This window comes from Psammomys obesus, unplaced genomic scaffold (assembly GCF_907164565.1).
Source record: "Psammomys obesus unplaced genomic scaffold, mPsaObe1.curated_primary_1811, whole genome shotgun sequence".
NCBI classification, from domain to species: Eukaryota; Metazoa; Chordata; class Mammalia; order Rodentia; family Muridae; genus Psammomys; species Psammomys obesus.
In genome coordinates this window covers 10417087-10431456 of record NW_026585504.1, presented here as the reverse complement: position 1 = coordinate 10431456, position 14370 = coordinate 10417087, and positions in this window count along the sequence as shown.

Below are 14370 nucleotides of genomic sequence, written 5' to 3'. Positions count from 1 at the left end.
GCTAAGAAAATAGTCCTGGAGGTGGTGGCTGGTGCCTTTAATCCTAGTACTTGGGAGGCAGAAACAGGCTGATCTCTGAGTTCAGCCTGGTCTACAGAGTGAGTTCCAGGACAGCCAGGGCTACAAAAAGAAACCCTGTTTCAAAAAACCAACATGGTATGTGTGTGTGTGTGTGTGTGTGTGTGTGTGTGTGTGTGTGTGTGTGTGTTTTATCTTTTTTTCTTTGAAAGAAAGAGAACAAAGTTGCATGGGTAGGGAAATGGGAAGGATCTGGGAAGATTTGGGGGAGGGAAAAATAATCAAAATATATTTCGTGAAAAGAATTTAATTAAAAAATAATTAATATATTTTTTTAGAAGATGTGTGCATGTCAACAGATGTAAATTTTACCACAAACGATATGTAGTTGCAGCCAAATCTTGTTCTAACAAATGCACACAACATTGTAACCTGGTCTTTATGAAGATATAAAATACTATCCTTGTTTCCAGTGATTGCTCGAACGTCTCTTTTTCTATCCGGTATTTCCCTCACATGCTGTAGTGTCTTCACCAGCCACACCAATGCCAAGCATATTACAAGTGCTTGGTAAGTATTGAAGAAATCAAAGGCTATCAGCTTCTGAGGTATGGGCACTCTCAGTCCATGCCCTGGGGGACTCAAGCAGGCAGCCTTTTGAGATGGAACCCTTTTTCAGAATCCCTTCCCGTCCGTGCAAACTTGTACAACCACTTTGAAAATCAATCCGGCACTTTCTCAGACAATTGGGAATAGTGCTACCTCAAGATCCAGCTATACTACTCCTACACATATACCAAAAGATACCCAAGGACATTTGCTCAACTATGTTCATAGCAGCTTTATTTGTAATAGCCAGAATCTGGAAACAACCTAGATGTCCCTCAACGGAGGAATAGACACAGAAATTGTGGTATAGCTACACAATGGAGTACTACTCAGCTATTAACAATAAGAAAATCATGAAATTTGAGGGAAATGGATGGAACTAGAAGAGATCATCCTAAATGAGGTAACCCAGAAACAGAAAGACTGGCATGGTATATACTCACTAATAAGCAGATATGAGTCATACAATACCGGATAGCCATCTACAGATCTAAAGAAGCTAAACACTAAGGAGGACCCTAGGGAGGATGCTTAAATCTCATCTAGAACGGCAAACAGAATAGACACCAGAAGCAGTGGAAGAGAAAAAACAGGATGGGAGCCTATTATAGAGGGTCCTCCGAAAGGATCAAAACAGATGCTGAGACTCGGGGCCAAACTTTGGGCAGAGCGCAGGGAGTCTTATGAAGGAAGAGAGGGGGTGAGATTAGAGGGAAATAGAGGGGAGAGGAGTCCTACAAGGAGACCAACAAAGCTAAAAGATCTGAACCCAGGGGGTCCTGCAGAGACTGATGCACCATTGGAGGACCATGCATGGAGAGGACCTAGATACTCTGCTCAGATGTAGCCTATTGGCAGCTCAGTCTCCATATGGATCTCTGAGGGAGGGGCTGCCTCTATCATGAACTCAGTTGACTGTTCTCTGATCACTCGCTCCTGAAGATACAGCCTTGCCAGGCCACTGAGAAAGAGGACGCAGGCAGTCCTGATGAGAATTAACTAGCTATGGGTAGATGGCAATGGTGGAGAACTCCCCCTTTCAGTGAACTAGGGGAAGGGGATGAGGGGAAGAGGGAGGGAGAGTGGAACTGGGGAGAGTTGAGGGAGGGGGCTTCAATCAGGATATATAATGAATAAATTGTGAAGAAAAAAATAAAAATAAATTAAAAAAAAATTTTTAAAAATCCCTCCCATCAAACTTTAAGGCATTTTTTCAAACTTTCTTATCCTATGGCTATCTAGTCAGCTTTACCTCTGCCTACCTATTAAACCATCTTATTTTAGGTATACACCAAAGCAAATGGCAAACTTCAGTACACTTTTTTTTTTCCCCTGGGGAAAATGAGTACATCTACAGAGTGACAGTTAGTAAAAGCGAAGCTCATCCACGGTGTTTTCTAAACCCACAAAGCCTTTTCTCTCTTTCCTGGGAACTTGGATATCTCAGTAAAGTCCCTGTATTCTCTCAGGTTCTGGGAGTTGCTGTCAAAGTCGCCAAGCATTTCCCTGAAAGCTCCTCTCCGTTGGCTGGAGGTTAGGAGAAGCGGCTCTTCTGTCCTGAGGTAGAGGTGGAAGCTAGCTAGGTAACAGATCTCTCCATGTCCACGCCGCCGCCACCACTGTCGCGCAGCCTGGAGGTGAGCGGTGGGAAAACAGTGCCACAGGTCTGAGGATGTCTGAGAGGCTGTTACATGTAGACAAGTACCTGGCTTTAGGGTAAAAACCCCTGGTGCCCAAGGTGTTGTCTGCCAAGGACTATTCTTGAATGTAAGCGTACGTGGTGATTTACTTAACAAAATCTTTTGCGTACTGCTAATGATGTAGGAAACACTGGACAAGGTAGTGAGACTGTGAGAGTAAATGAGATACTGTTTCTGCTACCGTGCAATTTACCAGCTCCTCTGGGAGATGAACAATGTGCATATTTTTAAAGGGTTACAGTGACGAAGAGGAATACCATGAAGGAAATAAAAGCCTTGTTTATGGCAACTGCAGCTGGAGTCCCTCTAGATGGGTGGACCTCTGAGAAGATGATACCTGACCTGAGAAAACACAGAAAAAAAAAAAAAAAAAAGAGGAGAAGACAGAGAAAAATGCACACTGGAGAAACAGAAAGGAAACCCAATGCAAAATAGAGAATGAATGGTGAAAAGAGAATACATACCAATGGCAGATCTATGTGATCTATGGTAAAGTGTTTGAATTTAAAGTTAAAAAGTCATTTGGGATAGGGACAAAGTTCTGTGGTCAAAGAGCTTGCCAAAGCTCTGGATTCCATCCCTAACACACACACACACACACACACACACACACACACACACACAAAGAGAATTTTGAAAAAGTTTGACAAACTTATATTTGTCATAAAGTTGAAGGGCTAACTATCAGAATTAGTACTTTATATCTAAAACCAAATCTGGATGTTTGTTCAAGAATTGGTTTGTTGCATTACAGTGATGAGAGGCTCAGAAGCTGAAAGTGGTTCCCAAGCCTGACACCTGAGCTCCAGCTCCAGAGCCCACAGCAGGAGAACCACCTCCAGAAGTTGTACACACACACACACACACACACACACACACACACACACACGTGATAAATAAGAGTAAAAAGGTTCTGGGGATTGGACCCAAGGCCCTGGGCATGTGGGTCAAACTCTCTGGCACTGGGCTGCACCCTCAGCCCTATGGGAGGCAGTTTTCCAACTGGGAGACAACCTCTGGGGCAAATAATGTGGCAATCAGACAGAGTAAAATCTCAAATCAGCTGGAGTCCCTGATAAGGCTGCACCATACCTCTGTCTCATTTGGCTCCAGTTCACTGACCTCCAGTCTTGTCCCCAAGCGTTCTGAGCACACTCACTCTGAGTCTCAGCTGTTACCTCAGCTCTGGCCTTGCTGCTTCTGCTGCCTGGAGCACTCTCCCACCACATAAGGTAGGATTCAGGCCTTTGCTTGAGACCTCTGCTTGCAGGTGACCTTAGAATGAGGCTCTCTCCGATCACCACTGTAAAAGCAGCAGCACCTCTAAGCCAGACCTGTAATCCCAGCTATTTGGGAGAAGCAAGGAAGTTTGCAGATTCAAATCTGCCTGGGACAGAGCTGACACCTAGCATGAACAATTTAGTGAGACCCTATTTCATGAAAAAAGTCTAAAGAGGGCCTTGATGATAGAACACACACACAAAGTTCTGGGTTCAAACCCCAGTACCATGAAACAAACAACAAAATTTGCCTCTTGGTCCCTGGCCTTTACTGCATGGCTCTTAGCACTGCTGTAACCTTCTATCTACATCTTCTCCGTTGGTGTTTTTACCATCTGTTTCTGCGGAAGCTCTGTGAAGACAAGGGTTTGGGGTTTTGCTTGCTGGGTGCTTGGGTTTTGTCTACTGCTGGATATTTCTAGCCACCACACATACAGTAGGCCTTCAGCATGTGGTCACAGTGGCTATCTCCAACAGAAGCTCTGAGCATGTGTCTAAAAACCTCAATGATGGCCTTTGTTAAGTATGTACTCTTAACCTCCTTCACTTTATTCGGTGCTTTCTATTTAGCTGGCCCCTCCCAGATCGAAAATTATTTCACCCATTTCCTGGACTCAGCCTCAAATTTCCCCCAGCTTGTGCCAAGTCTGAAAGAGGCTGCGTTTAAATTCCCCTCCATTGTACCACATCCTGCCTTAAGCTGTTTGTGTACTGTGTACAATTATCTGTTGTGTTTTTTTCTTTGAGTGTACACTCCTTGATAACAATGTTACATAATAATGTTTGTTGAATGAATGCATGAGCTTGCATTTATAGCTGACTCGGAGTCACCAGAAGTAAAGAAGAGAAATAACTAAATGGTAGGCTTTCATGGAATCTCTTAAATCCTTTGAGCTATAAGTTGTAGGTGAAGAAATTAAAAGAAGATAATAAAAAACTCCAAACGATTTGTAGATGGTAAGGTCAACTACAAGATCAGCCACAGTAATATCAAAAACGATGAAGCAGAGGTAACAGATTTGAAAAGGAAATCATTAGCTACATAAGTGGACTCTGGAATCAGTTTTAAAAGATTAGTCATAGCATTCATTTTTATGGCACTGAGTTCTTCAGGTCAGGCTGGCTAAAAGCAGGAAATAACTTCCAAGATGTATGACAGGGTATCATGGTGGTTCAAATGAGAGTGGTTTCCACAGGTTCATATGTTTGAATACTTGATCCTCAGTTGGTGGAACTATTTGGAAAAGTGCCATAGTTAGGCTTACTAATGCTGTGATGAAACCACATGACCAGAAGCAAGTTGGGAAGGAATGGGTTCCTTTGGCTTACACTTCCACATCAACAATTCATCACTGAAGGAAGCCAGGATAGGAACTCAAACAAAGCAGGAATCGGGAGGCATGAGCTGATGAGGGGCCATGAAGGGTGCTGCTTACTGACTTGCTCAAGGCTTTCTCAGCCTACTTTCTTGAAACCACCCACAATGGGCTGGGCCCTCCCCCCTCAGATCGCTAATTAAGAAAACGCCTTACAGGTTTGCCTACTTACAGCCCAATCTTCCGAAAGCATTTTTCTCAGTTGCGGTTCCCCCCCTCTCAGATGACTCTAGTTTGTGTCAAGCTGACGTAAGTAGCAGCACATGGCCGTCCTAGGGGTGCGGCCTTGTTTGAGGAGGTGTGTCACGGGGGGGGGGGGGCTTTGAAATTTCCAAAGACTCACACAAATCTAGCTCCCTCTCCCCATTCTCCTGCTCCTCCCTCCGCCATCCTCTGCCTTGTAGTTGGGTCTCAGGATGCGAGCCCTCAGCTACTGTTGCAGCGTTATGCCTGCCTGCCTACTGCTATGCTCCCTGCCATGACGGCCGGGGACCCCCACCCTCTGACACCGTGTACCCACAAATGAAATGCTTTCTTTGATGAGTTGTCTTAGACCTGGCGTTTCATCACCTCAATAGAGAGTAAGTAACTAAGACATGAGGGCTTCAGATTCCTTTCATGAACTTTTGCAAGCCCCAGTACTTCTTCAGAAGACGTCCCTGTGACAGTGAGGACAGCAAGTCTCTGATAGTTTCTTTGGAAGTGGCTAAGTGACCTGACTGGGAAAAAAATATCACTGAGGTGTTTTTTTTTTTTTCTTTTACGTTTGTAAATAAATATGCAACCTAGAATTTTTCTGTCAGTGACTCAAATCAGCAGCTCCCTGAACTTATATTCTTTTTGGAATATGGTTTCCTAAACCAGCAGGAACTTGGGCTCTATTCGGATCCAGTTCTGAGCGCTCCCTCTTGTCAGCCTTACTACACTAGTAGGTTTCCCTGAAGCTTCTAAACATGTTACTGCGCAAGCCAGGACCACCAGCTCTAGAGGAAATAGAAGAAATGTTGCTTAATCAGCCAAAAATGATGGAGATAACACTTCTGGGGAAAAAAAAAAATTCTTGCTCCAAATGACAGAACTCGGGTTTTCCTTTTCTTGAGTTTTAAGTGTTTTTGTGTAAATTCAACCAAAGCAGTAAGAACAGAATAAAAAGGAAAACATCACCCACATCTTGTCTCTCTGAGGAGTTTTTATGGTTTCCGTTTTTCTGAATGCACAGAAAGCAACATGACCAGTTTTAACCGATTAATTTGCAGGCTCTTAGACCTACTAGACAACACCACTGTCCAGAAGTAGGGTAGGCAGTGTGGCTCTCGGTGCTAGAGTTTGACTGGACATCTGGGAGCTTGGGCAGAGCCTGGAACAGACTAGAGAAACCCAGTCTCGTGACTGATTGCACAGTGCACCTCACACTTAAATCGTCAGGCCCTGAGTCCCAGCACCAAGCCCTAACAGAACCGGGTTTCCATCTAATTGAAGAACAACTGGGATCTTCATAAGGACAGTTGTGTCTAGTCCTCACGCTCTGCCAAAGTACTAAAGTCTTGCCTACATTATCTGGATCTGGGGTTACAAGGGATCATCCTATGTGTGTGTTTGGAGAAAAATGGCAATCATACAAAATTCTGGCACTGTCTCAGAGATGCACAGAGCATGTCAAAACTCCCCTCTGCGGTTTCACCGGAGACCCATCTACAGAGTCAGTAAGAAATCCCAGCTGCTTCTGAACCCTCAGCTTCTCCCCAAGTCCTTGCACAGCCAGCAGGCAGCCACTCAAGGAAGACAACGCCGATAGCAACCTTCCCTTGTTGCTTCTGGCTGCCCTGCCCCGTTGCTTCACTTCAGCCGGTAACAGAGGACTCATTCATTTATCCAGCTGCCCCCGAGGTCTCTAGATTAGTAGCTGGGCCAAGTTCCAGCAGGTTGTAAATCCCAGGCTTTGAACTGGTCAAGATTTCTAGAGAAGCAATGGGAAGCAATAGTCAAACATCATGGCTGGCCAGACGGTGCTCACCTCTTACCGGTATCGGTCAGTGCTGAGGCCTTTGCAGCAAGTGTGTCTCTTAGCCCTCCCAACAAATTCCGAGGTAGGAATCACTGCCTGGTTTGAATTGTTTTCCCTTAGAAAGGGACGGCTGTGTGTCTTCATCAGTTTGCACAAACTCCTTGAGTAGTTGGTAGGTGGCAAGGCTGAAGAGGGAAACCAAAGAGTTTGCCACTAATAAAGAGACGGCTCGTTCCTGAAGGCGAGCCCACCACAGCTGGCTTAAGTTTGCCTCGTACTCGGGAGACAGACAGGCCCCCGAAGCGCCGTGCCTCTCGCCTCCTGTACTTGGAATGTGTGACTCACACCAACACTGGCACTCAGCTTCTGAGGCAAACTATTTGCTCCCCTGTGCTAGCCAGGACGGCCCTACCAGAAAAAATAACCTTAAATGAATGTCGTGACCAGACTTAGACAAAAAGAGGAAGTAAGGCTCCAGGGGAAAGGTCCTTCTAGCACTCAGTCAAACCCCTCTGTGGCATGAGGAAATGGTTTTGGATGGCCAGTTCACTGGGGACAGAGAGGAACACAGCAGCTTCAGGTGAAAACCAGAGCTCTGGGCGTAAGACTATCTATGGCCTGGCTGGACAAGATGGTTCACCTGTGTAGTCCTAGAACTTGTGGGGCTAAGGCAAGAGGACCATAGTGAGTTTGAAGCCAACCTGAACTACAGAGAGTGAGACCCTGACTTAAACTACTCCATCAAGAGTAAAAGAAAAGACTGTCTGTGGTCCCCTTTGCAGATAATAACTCAGTAACTTCGTCTCTTTTAAATGACGGGGGAAGGTGAACCAGAAGGAAAGCTGAAGGGTAAGGAATGTGCAGACAGGAAAACAAGCAAAGAGGAGAAATGAGCGTGCCGTGGAACAAAAACAAAAAAAGGAAGGCTGTGGGTGCCCCTGGGCTGGGTGTGGAGCTGTCCAGCTTGGTAGGCAGTGTGTTTGTTCCCAGCCTGCTGCTCTCTGGGCACCTGGGCCATCAGCAGGAATGAAGTGGGTGGGGGAGGAGCTTCCTGACAGAATCTCTTTCACACACACAGACTTCCTGCAGATCTGGTATCCTGGTTTCCTTCCCTCTGGTCCTCTTCCATTCTGCTACTCTTTAGACAACATGCCCATCACTCATTCTCTCCTACTCAGTTTTCCCACTTCAGTAGGCAGCCCGGCCCTAGAGCTCTGAGTGTTCACTTTGCTGTGCCTTAGGGGTGAGACAAAATGTCCTCAGCGTGCCCACTGAGGTCAGATCACCAAGGCCAAAACCTGAAGGCATTGCAGTACTCCTATGGCACAACTGTCCCAAACCTTTCCCTTCTTCCCAAGACCCCTCGACAGCCTTCCACATGTAAGAGATCAGGAAAGGTCCAGGCGTGGGAACGGGATGTGAGCCAGGCTACCACTCCATGTTTTCTTAGATACAAGTTGATATTTTTTTTTAACTTTTGTGTTACTGTCGTGTTGGTGTAATTTATTTGGATTTAGTTTCAGAGGCATGAAAAGCTTCTGGTGGGGATGTCTCCCAAGGGGAAATCCAGATGAAAAAGCTGCAGCGCTGCCCCACCGAGTGGATTCTGGGTGAGGAGAGGCCACTCTGAGAGAGCATGTTACTGAATGCTGCTGGACGGGAGGCCCAGGGCTCATGCCATCGGGTCACATCACCTGACATGAGATGATGTGCATGAGTCACTGCTCACCAAGATCCAAATGTTGCATCACAGTCAGGAGTCAAAGATAACTCTTTGGACACGTAAGTTGGCCAGTGGGTGAATGCAGCCCCGCAGGAGGACATTTCCACAACTGTAAGCCCCGACTCCTTTGACACAGCAACAGCCACACACATGGCCAACTTTGCCAAAGACATCTTTGTAGAAAGCCTCCTGGGAGGGACCACAGAGGCCTGGATACAGAGTGACTGTCACAGCTAACTGAAGAAGGTGCCAGCAGGTGTTCAAAGTGTTCCCTACAATACTGGGAGTTTATGGCTTACAGACTTGCTCTGGCCTCCTGGACTAGGTCTCATCTGTTTGGCATCGCTTGCCGCAAGTTGGTTGCTCACCAGCTGGACTCGTCATTACAGTCATTCACTTAAGAAATACTTTTTCTTTTTCTTTTTTTTTTTTTTCTCAACTAGAAGCACATAAAGAGTTTGGTTATCTTATCAAAGTATCGTTATATCTCTTATATACATGCACCACCATGGGCTATATGTATCTACAGGTCACCTATAACAGGCTCAGGCTTAGAATGAGCCAGATTGGAGACATGAGTCTTGTCAAACCACGGCCTGTTCAGGTGGAGGATCCTAGCTGTGTGTAAAATGAAAATAATAACTGCACTGGCTTCTCACGCTTTACCGAGAGAACTGGGTGAGTTAATTCCCTCGGAGAGATGAGAAAATACATGAAACAGAACACAAAGCCCAACCAGCCAGCATTGCTCTCCATCCCTACTTCACTGTAAACCCTCTAAACCACTAGGTTACTTCCTAGGCTACTTCTCTGGGGATTGACCCTTCGGCGACATTTCACGTAAGGGGGAGCAAGTGATACCTGACCTTATCATAAGCTCTGCTTTCTCTCACACAGAGTCATTTGTTATTGAAGACGAAATGGCAGGTTCCCAAGAGATCCCTGGGCTGTTATCTTAACATTTCTGACAGCCTTTTCCAGCACTTGTTAGGAGAACTTGGTCTCCAAGATGTCAGATTCTGCTCTGTGTTAATAGTGCTTGAGTCAGAAGGGGGTAGATTCTTGGGAAAACTTCAGGAAGCCCTAAATCATCTCAACAGTATCAAGCATCTGAGACAAAGGATGTCCCTGGCTCGGCAGTCTTGCAGTTCAGCCCTGCTATTTCATAGAGAAAGACTTTGACATCTAGTACTGTTGTCTCTGGCTTGTAAAGCACATACAAGCTTTGACACACTTATTTTTAATAATTCTTCTTGTGAAGCTATATAATGTTCTGCTACCTAATGAGAGACACAGACCCTCATTTCAAGAAAAAGAGACAAATGATCAGATATTGTGTCAGGTGTTGTAGCACATGCCTTTAATCCCAGCACCTGAGAGCCTGGTCTACAAAATGAGTCCAGGACAGCCAGGGCTACACAGAGAAATTCTGTCTCAGGAAACCTACATCAAGACGCAGAAAGCTCTGTGACTGAACTAAGCATAGGGTCCACTGGAGTGCACGTGACTCCACACTGTCCCCTGGCAAGCTGAGGAGGGGACATCTGGTACACACCTTCCACAAAAGGCTAACCTAATGTGCTTTTATTGGAAATCTAACCGTATGCCTCACAAGGCTGTGTCTTTCAGACAATTACACATTTGTTGACATCACGTCTTAGGCTGATTTACTATCATAAAAGAAGAGTGTGCAGAGACCGCAGAGCTTCTTCGTACATGAGGTGTTCTGTTTTGCCACTGACTGTTACCTGGCACCAAGGTCCAGGGATAAATTCTGGATCCCCTGGAATTGAAGTCACTGACAGTTGTGAGTTTCCGTGTGGGTACCAGGAATCAAACCTGGGTCCTCTGAAAGAGTGGCCAGTGTTCCTAACTACTGTGCCATCCCTCCAGCCCCTTCTTTTAAGACAAAAATCTCCTCACTCACTATATAGTCCCAGATGGCTGACAACTTGCTATGTATACCAGTCTGGCCTCAAGTCTGTGGCAATCCTCCTGCCTCTCACCCCTTTGGTTCCTGAAAGTTGGGATTTCGTGTACCAACATGCCCTGGGTAGAATAACATTTTCCTTCTTCCTTCCTTCCTCTCTTTCTTTCTTCCTTCCTTTCTAAGAAATATATTATTGCATCCAGGTTTTTCAATGGTTTCTGGGGATTTGAACCTTAGTCTTCAGGCTTGTATGGCAACCACTTTATTCACTGAACCAGCTCTCCAGCCCTCTACCTTTTTTAATGTTTTCACTACATGCAGAATTTTTAATTTTAATTTTATGTGTGTAGATGTTTTGCCTACATGCATGTTTGTGTACCATGGCTGTGCCTGGTACACAAAAAAGATGGTGTTGGATCTCCTGGGTCTGGAGTTTCAGATAGCTGTGAGCCATTATGTTGGAGGTAGGAATCAAACTGGGTGCCCTGAAAGAGCAGCCAGTGCTCTTAACAACTAAGCCGTCTCTCTAGCACCATTGAATAATGTTTTTTCTTTTTTTTTTTTGTCATGGGGAACCACACATTTATTGACCAGAATATCCTTGCTGGTGGCACTTTCTGCCTTGTTTCCCTTGGCCCAGTGTTAGCAATTTCAACTAATCTGAGTGAGTTTAGTGGCACAGGCAGGCAGTCTCAGCATTTAGGAGACAAAGGAGGAGGATCAAGAGTTCAAGGCCAGCCTGAGCAACACCGAACACTGGTTATCTCAATTAAAACTGCAGGGAAACACCCTCACCACAGGAGTTTAGGGGATCCTCTTCTTACTGTAAATGTACTTTACTAATTCATTTCTCTGCCCCAGCCATTATTTCGCCTCTAATGTCTTCAACACACAAGTGTTGTCACCAGTTAGAATCTGTCCTGGCTGAGGATTAGCTGACAACGAATGACGGTGCCAAGTTCTCCAGCTTTATGGGCCCATCATCCATCTCACAGCTTTACCTAAACAAGCCTCTGACCCTTCCTCCTAGAGACTTTCAGCTGGGGGCTTTCCTCTCTCCCTGCCACCTGTGATTCTGCCTAATTATCTTGCCCTGGGTCTCCCTTTCCATAGAGTTTCTTCTCTATGCCGCGTCATCTCAAATAGACACACCTGTTTCCATGTCTTCCTCAACTACTATTGCAAAGAAGTGTCAAACTAATCGGACACAACAGCAAGGATTCTGTTGTGATGTAGCAAAGCAAATAGCACAATTCAGTTTCCTTGACCATGTTTCTTCTTTCTCTTGCCTAATTTCCTCAGAAAGCAAACACCCTGCCTTTTTATTCATGAGCAGAGCCCAGTACCTTTGACTTCTTCCTTTGACTTCTGCACAGGACTCCCATTCCAATGCCCTTTTTATTTATGGTGATAGCCTCCTCAGCAGCAGCCATTTGCTATAGACACATCTAACACTTGCAGAGACATTAAAACCGGCCTTTGCAGGCTGGAGGAGGCATGCCACTCCGTACCTAGACTTTATGCTTAGCATGTGCCTGTTTCTGGGCGCTAGAAAAAACAAAACAACAACAACAACAACAACAACAAAAAAAAAAAAACCAACCATCTAAAGAACCAACTAAATTGTATGTTGAAAGGATCAAATTACCAGGCAGAGCAGAGTACAATCCTCCAGCCGGTAGCATTAGTGTCGCCTGGGACTCAGTGGACTTGAACCTCAGATGCCACCTCAGACCTCATTGTTCAAAAGCCATGCGGTAATCACTCTAAATGGTTAGTGCATGGTTACTGGGTGAGTGGATTAGCGGGGTGCTGCTGAGGTTACAGCTCTGTCTGGATTTGTCAGGGGCCAGGATCTGGGACTCAAGCTATAGGCCACACCTCCTCCCTTGTCTGCAGCTGTGGCCCTACTTTGTTCCCAAGGCTCACCTGCTCTGGAGGATGCTTGGGGAGGACGTTGTGGGCATATCAGCAATATCGCCTGATCCCTTCTTCCAGAAGGTGCTCACCGCTCAGACAGTTGATTGAGCTGAGCAGTGGGAGACATCTGTGCTGCTCTCCTGGTCCTCTCCCCTCTCCCTGTCCTGGCTCCCCAGTTGGTGCCCTCACCGCCCACTCACCCCGTTCCGTTTGCACCTGACATGCACTTCTCCCACTGTGCTCCCTTTCTAGTGCTTCACCCCATGCAAGTACACACGTATGGAAGTTAGAAGACAGGCTCTACGCGTGTGGAGAAGAGGCAGTGTTTGCTTTCCCGAGCCTGGATTACCTCATTTAAGGCAACATTTTCCAGTTCCATCTGCTTTCTTGAAAATGTTATTTTCCTTTACAGCGGAATAAGATTCCATTGTGCACATATTATACTACAGTTTCATTTTCATCCGCCTGTTGATTAAATCTAGGTTGGCTCCATTTCCTAGCTGTTCTGAATCTAGCAGCAATAATCATGGATGTGCCGGCATTTCTATGGTAAGACGTAGTCCTCTGGATATGTGGTGTGTGGCTGGGTCATATGGTAGCGCTGTTTGCCTCAGTTACTGTTCCATTGTTGTGAAGAGACACCATGACCAAGGCAACTCTTATAAACAGAGAATTTAGGTGGGAGATTGTTTACAGCTTTAGAGAGTTAGTCCATGATCATCACGGCAGGAAGCAAACAGGCATGATGCTGTAGCTAAGAGCTTTATATCTGGAGCCACAGGCAGTAGGGAGAGAGCAAGACTGAGCCTGGAATGGCCTTTTGAAACCTCAACGCTCATGCCCAGTAACACTTTCTCCAACAGGGCCGTGTTTCTTAATTCTTCACAAACAGTTCCACCGAGGCCAAGCATTCCAACCCATGAGGGCCATTCTCACTCAAACCACTACACTACTTTCAGGGGTTTGAGAGACCTGCGCGTTGGTTTCTATAGGGGCTGCAGCAGTTTAACCCACCAACAGCGTGTAAAGGTTCCTCTTTCCCCACATTCTTGCTAGCATTTATTGTTTATTGTCTTGGCGGTAGGAATTCTGAATGGGGTGAGACGGAATCTCAGGGTCGTTTTAATTTGAATTTAACTAACAGTGGCGGGTATTAAGCACTTTAAACATGTGTCAGCCGTTTGTGTTTCACTTTCTGTCTGTTCAGTGTATTGGCCTCTTTAGGATCCGCTTCGAGCTCGTCTGGATGGGTGTCATAGCAAATAAGAGCTGACAGTGGCTGGCGTTGGATGATGAGCGTCTGAGTTCCGATTAGGGTACTTGACACATATGTTTATATAAACAAGAATTTAAAAAGAAAGAAAAGAAAAAAGCCCATGGTAGTGGTGCACACCTTTAATTCCAGCACTTGGGAGGCAGAAGCAGGTGAATCTCAGAGTTCAAGGCCAGCCTGCTCTGCAGAGTGAATTCCAGATAGCCAGGGCTACACAGAGAAACCCTGTCTCAAACAAACCAAACAACAAAACTAGAATAATGGTTCTACTGTGTCCCCCACCCCTTTAAAATCTCCTTTAGGTCAGCAGGCGGTACTCTCCCAGTGAGCACGCGCTGCCTCACTTGCCACTGACTGACCCCTGGGCACACGGCCCTTGCAAGTGTCTCCAGGAGCTGCAGAGGCAGTTACATCCCAGGAGCACGCTGTACTCAGCCCTTCTGTTTTGATGCACTTAGTATCATCCGGCATCCTTTCTCTCTCCTGGATCTTCATCTTCCACCTCTTTGCGGGACTTCCCTCAATAACCCAACACA